Here is a 6000-nt window from a genome sequence, read left to right as displayed (position 1 = left end):
CCCAGCAGCCTCTGTTTGTTCGCAGCCAGCACGCGCCCGGGAACTCCAGACTTTCGGACTTCCCCCGGGCAAGCGATTGTAGCAGGCGCTGTTCAGCCAGGGGAGGAAGAGGCCAATGGGAGCGCGCCGTGGGGCCCCGGGTGCTGACGGGCAGGCGCCGAGGCCAGTAGGCACGCGGAGGAGGGGCTTCTCCGAGGGGACTCGCGGCCAGCGCCGGTAGCTCGTGTCATTCCCGGTCGGGTAAGGCAGGAGCGCGGAGCACGCGGCGGTGGCTGCGGCTGCTGCACGGGGGCAGGTACCGGCGTTGGCGCGCGCGGGGTTGGGAGGCGAGGCGGGGGCAAAGGGCGCGCTGCTCGGCCTCGAGGGAGGGAAGACCGGGGAGACCCCCAGTCAGCCTCGCCTGGCGCCCCTTGTAGGGGCGCTGCAGCCCCCGCCCCCCGGGGTGGCCTCTTCCCTCCTGGGAGGGCATCTTCTGGGCAGCCGCTGCCCTCCTTCCTCCCCTGCACGGCAGCCGCTCGCCTTTCCTCTCGGCCACCTCTGTTGCCGGTGCAGCAGCAGCAGCAGCAGCCTTTGTCTTTCCAGGTCTCCGGTTCGTCCACTCTTCGTCCCTACAGCGGCCCAAGGTCTGGTGCGCACAAGGCAGCCTCCGAATGGTTGCAAGTGCGCTCTGCGCGCCTGTGTCATACATAAAGGCTGCGATCCTATCTACGCTTTCCTGGGAGTAAGCCCCATTGACTGTAACGGGACTTACCTCTGAGTAGCCATGCATAGGATTGGGCTCTAAGGCTGCAGTCTTATCCACCCTTACCTGGGAGTGAGCCCCCTTGACCATAATGAGACTGAACAGACATGCATAGGCTTGGGCTCCTAGGCTGCAATCCTATCCACACTTACCTGGGAGTGAGCCCCCTTGACTGTAATGGGACTGACTTCTGAGTAGACGTGCATAGGATGGGGCTCTGAGTTCTCTCTTCATGATGTAAAGCAGTGGTGGAGGAGAGGAAGAGGAGGATGGGGCAGAGAGAATTGAAGCTCTCCTGTTACTTCCTTTCTTCATGCTGTCTACACACAGACGTGGGAGATGGCTGGGCTGGAGAGCCAGGGAGGCAGACCTGGTTAGCGGAGGATTTGAGGAGGAAAGTCAGCCAGCCAAGGGTTTCACTTCCCCTCTGCTCAAGTGATGTTGTTTGAAGTTCTTCTGGGACAGAGCTGCGTCTGGGGTCTGAGGGTCTTTTTGAGCCAGGGCAGAGCTTCTTACTTCTTTTTTGCATTGGGGCTGAGCTCTGTCCTCTCTTTGTCTGGGCAACTGAGAAGGAAGTGTCTGCCAGAGCTTGGGAAGATCCATCATTTCTTATCCAAAACAGAAGCATGTTCCTAAAGCTCTGATCTAGATCTTCATGTACTAGCAAAGGAATCTTCTTCAATTTTGGCCCCATTTTTGTGTCTTGCAACTTCATAGTATAAACCATTCTTTGCCCAATGATATAGAAGTCCCTGGGTTGTAGAAACCGAACTGTGGAGATGTTTTATATCTCCAAAAGAAGGGGGGGGGGGTAAAATCCAGCATGTTTATATACTTACCAAGACACTTATTGGAACTCCTAAGGAATGCCTAGTGCCTAAAAAGAGGATAGGCGTAATCCACCAGAAAGTTTCTCTACACCAACCTTCTTGAAATTACAGCAAAAGCACTGGATGATGAGACGTCCTGAGAGTGCATTAATCCTCTTACACATCTCTTATTTTTAGGGGGGGGGGGGTCCTCTCTAAAAATTTCACAGTGGCTTTTGCCTGAAGTATGAAAGCAACCTGTGGATTATGCCCAAATGGTCCAGTGCACAAAGTAAACTTTAATAACTAGGTTCTTGCCTTTGTAGTTTTTTTCTTGTCCTTTCTGTAATGGATGTACAATACTATAAAATGAATGCATGTCCGCTGTCCTGTATTGATAGCTTGATCTACCCAAAGGATTGTCAATGCCATGAAGAATAAAACCAAAAGCAGTATTAATATGTCAGAATACAAGTTTCCCTATGACTCCTCCTTTGAAGCATCTGCTCAGAGGTCCTGTCCGAATAGTAAAGTTAGTCTAAGTAAGACTACTCTAGTATTTATTTAGTACTTTTTTACATGCATAGATTCCAAGCATGCCAGTGAATTAAGCTGCTGCTGTCTGGTTGTATTCCATTTGATTGTGCCTCCCCCAACAAATGTTTGCCTTCTTTTTAGGAAGGTGGAATTAAGGGTGAAACTTTAACATAAGCCATATTGATTTTTCTAAAATGTTCATTGACCAAATTGTGGATGTTTCAGGAAGTTGTATTAAGTGCAGAATAGTAAGGATTCCATTTCAGAATGACTTAAAAATTAAGGAGTTTGCTGCAGACTTCAGAGGGATGTGGGTAGCACTCTTAAGACTATTTCAGTTAGGAGCACTTCTTTTCTGTGAGGTTACTTGTCAGTAATGTTTCTGGTGAATTTAACATGGATCCATAACCAAGGTGAGGCTTAAAGCAGATTTGTGTTGGGGAGTTCCAGCTGAATATCAATTTGTTGGGGAGGGATTAAGCACTCTTCCTTCCCTCCCCTTGCAGTTTCTCTGCTATAAAGTAGCCCCTTCCCAGGGTACTTTGCAAATGGGAAAGGGACAAAGAATTACATTTGGGTGTGTGACAATGTGTAGTTTGCTCTAAATGCTTGGGCGAACCTTAAGGTGTAAGGATGGGTGTTGTGAGTTGCTGGATAGCTGCTTCTGTTCCTTTTGTCTCTATGCAATAGTCTAGCCGTCTTTCAAGCTCTGTTATATTAATGTGCATTGAATCATTGAGCAGTAGAGAATTCCATAAGTCGTTTGGAATGGGGGGAAAAATTGGTTTAAACTTGCTTTGTGGGAATTTCATTCTTTGCCTTCTCTGTTTTGGTATTATATGGGAAGTTCAACAATGTCCTTATGAGTTTAGCAACTCACTTATGAATTTGTTTCAGCCCTGAACCTTTTGCTGTGTAGGCACAGCATCTCATAGGGCATATGCTTAAAAGACTTAAAGGTGGATGCAAGGCTACAAGTTGGGGTCTTTCTTATTCTAAGGCAAGGGCTTGCCTCACTGTGGGCTCAGCAGTAGCCAGCAATGCTATTAGGCTCTCCTTGATACAGTGCAATAGGAAGAAGCCAATCTGTCTTCTTTATCAGAATGAAAAAAAAAAAACCAGGGCAATTCAATGCTGATCTTTTTACAGTTGCTCAGAAGAGAGGATGTCCCCTGGTACACTGAGAGCTGGCTGTGCACTGTTTGCTAGGATTTGTGTGCTTCTTAGTTGCAGCACAACAAATCACAAATTACTGTTTGTGCAGTGGTAGGTTGAGTCTTATCAGTTTAGGTTGACTGGGAACAGCCTTAAGTGGACTTATTTGGAGTTGGAAATGGTGTGCACTCTTGTCTGTGTTGGCATGAAACAGATTTTTTTTGGCTTCTGGAGATACACTGTGTGTACCTCCCTGTGTCCCCTGCAGAGCCATCTGATGCCCAATTGACTGTGAGACTTAACTCTTCATTGGCCTATGAATTCTCTCTCTCTCTCTCTCTCTCTCTCACTATGGTTGCCAACTCCTTTCTATCTGCCACCCAGTGGCCATATTGTATGCAACCTCTAGTTTAAGAGGTAACCTGCCTCTGAATGCCAGATATAAGGGAGTGGCAGCAAGGTGTAGATATTGTTTTTGTGTGCTCCCAGAGGCATCTGGTAGGCCACTATACAACAAGCTAGACTAGATGGGTCCTTGGCCTGACCTAGCAAGGCTTCCTATGTTTGCACTACCTCTTCATAATGGAGCCCCACCTCTTTCTGTAGCCCATCTGCTTTAGTTTAAGATCCTTTCCAGCATCCTTCTTAATCCCCACCTCACCATTTTTCCCCTGCCCCAAACACTGAGTTATCTCCTCTTCCCAAGTGAATCTTGCCCTGACAATACAATAAATACATTGTTGAAATCAAGTGGATTTACTTCCACACAAGAACTGAGGTGTTTGTTAGTAATTTAATCCATGTTGGCTAAAGAATGGAACTTTAACAATAAACTTGTGGCACCTTAGAGACGAACACATTTTTAGCACACATACTTTTTTGTTGAATACATCTGTTGTGCGCTTGGACCATAAAGCTTATGCTGCAATAAATGTGTTGATATCCAAGTGCCATAAAACTTTGTGTGTGTGTGTGTGTGTGTGTGTGTGTGTGTGTGTGTGTGTGTGTGTGTGTGTTACAACACAGCAAACTGGCTAACTCTTTGGAATGAAATATACTGGTCCCTGGTATCTGTAGCAGGTCTGTTCCTCAACCCTCCATGGGTAGCAAAATCTGCAGATAATGAAATCCATGGTTGGCCCTCACAGGACCTCTTGATGCAACCAGATGTGCCTTCTGATTGAATCTAGAGGTGTTTCCAGGTGCATGGAGACCTCATACGGCCTCCCAGAACCTCAGAAGGCCTGCTAAAGCCTTCTGAAAGCCAATTCTGGTTTTTCACTAAATTCTGAGGCCCTCTCAACACAGGCTTGTCATCTGCGTTGAGTCAAATCTGCAAATTGCAAACCCAAGGATGATAAGGACCATCCAATACCTCTCAATTTTTAACCGGTTTTGCATCCAAAACAGTTGACATTGTTGTTTGGAATCTGTACTGAGGGTAAAGTTTTGAGACACCTGCATGTTATTTGGTGTATTGGAGCCTTAGAATTTGAAGTCTTTCAGCTTAGTAGAGCTTAATGCTTAAAAATGGTTTTGGTTCTTAAAAATTGGATGAAGGCACCCAGGAATTTGAAATATTTTTTCCAGCTCTGACTGAAAGGATGTTTCTCTTGACTCAAGTTCAAACACTGTAATGCAGATAGGATGTATGGGGGTTATTGAAGATTCAGTGCTGAAAGATTTCGCATTTCATAAAACAAGTAGCTTTCTAGCTCTCATGGCCATTGAACACTTCTTGAAAACGTGGCTGCAGCATATATTTGAACAGAAAGCTGACATAAAGAAAGCAGAACTTGAATATCAACACTTCAAAAAATTTATCTTGTATTTTACATAATCAACGAATTATATTTAATATTTGCACACATGCAAATTCTGTGTGATTCTATTTAATTTCTTCCATCTCCAGATAGGGCTGAAAAAGACTTGTTTAGAACCCTGCAAAATTTCAGTCAGTATTTTCTACACTTAGATGGACCCGTGGTCTGACTTGTCGTACAATGTATGAAGCTACCTGTTACAGTTGGCCCTCGTTATCTGTGGGGATTCATTCGCAGACACTCCACGATTACAGTAACTCGTGGTTAATCAAATCTGTGTGTCTGGGCCACAGAGTGCCTCTGGGCATGGCCGGAAGTGCCTTTCTGACACCTCTGGGGGGCTTTCTGAGGCCTGAAAAGTCCGCACGTGGCCTCCCTGGGCCTCAGAAAGGCTCCCAAACATGACCAGGAAGTGCTTCCAGTTGTATCCAGTAGGTTAGATGCAGTGCAGATTCAGAACTCATGCTGATTCAGATCCACATGTTTCGAACCCATAGATAAAAAGGACCCACCTGTATGTTTATTCATCTAGTTAAGAGTGGAGCAACTGGGGTCTGGTCTTATCTGTTCGCCTTATAGTCCCTTATGGAACTCCCTTCCCCTTGACTTGAGAATGGCTCCCTCCCTCGAGACCTTTCGGCGAGGCCTGAAGACCTTGTTGTTTACACAAGCCTTCTGACTCTATGGCCTTTTTAACATCTTTTATACATCTTTTAGTTTTTTACAGGCGTGATTCCTCCTTGAACTGCTGTTTTATGCTCTTTTTATTCTGACTTTTATCTGATTACTGTTTTTATGGTTTCTCTTAATGTGTTTTTAATATGTTTTTATCTGTTATGTTTTAATCTGTTTTTTTTAATATGTTGTAAGCCGCCCTGGGTCCCTTTGGGGAGAAGGGCGGGGTAAAAATAAAGTTTATTATTATTATTATTAT

General features: G+C 45.6%; 1 protein-coding gene across 3 annotated transcripts in view; it reads left to right on the top strand.

Annotated features, from left to right (window-relative positions):
- The first annotated feature begins 239 nt into the window (after window positions 1-239).
- The window catches only part of FKBP5 (FKBP prolyl isomerase 5), a 66946-nt gene continuing 61185 nt past the window's right edge, over window positions 240-6000 (top strand). For 2 of the 3 annotated variants that reach the window (XM_066624376.1, XM_066624375.1), the window contains exon 1: window positions 240-295. The gene's annotated coding sequence lies outside the window, so the exon portion shown is untranslated. The remainder of the gene's footprint in view (window positions 296-6000) is intronic. The other variant, XM_066624377.1, reaches the window with a different exon arrangement.

This window comes from Tiliqua scincoides, chromosome 4, assembly GCF_035046505.1.
Source record: "Tiliqua scincoides isolate rTilSci1 chromosome 4, rTilSci1.hap2, whole genome shotgun sequence".
Classification (NCBI taxonomy): Eukaryota; Metazoa; Chordata; class Lepidosauria; order Squamata; family Scincidae; genus Tiliqua; species Tiliqua scincoides.
Note: the sequence above shows the minus strand (reverse complement) of the source record. Positions and strands in the feature narration are given on the sequence as shown.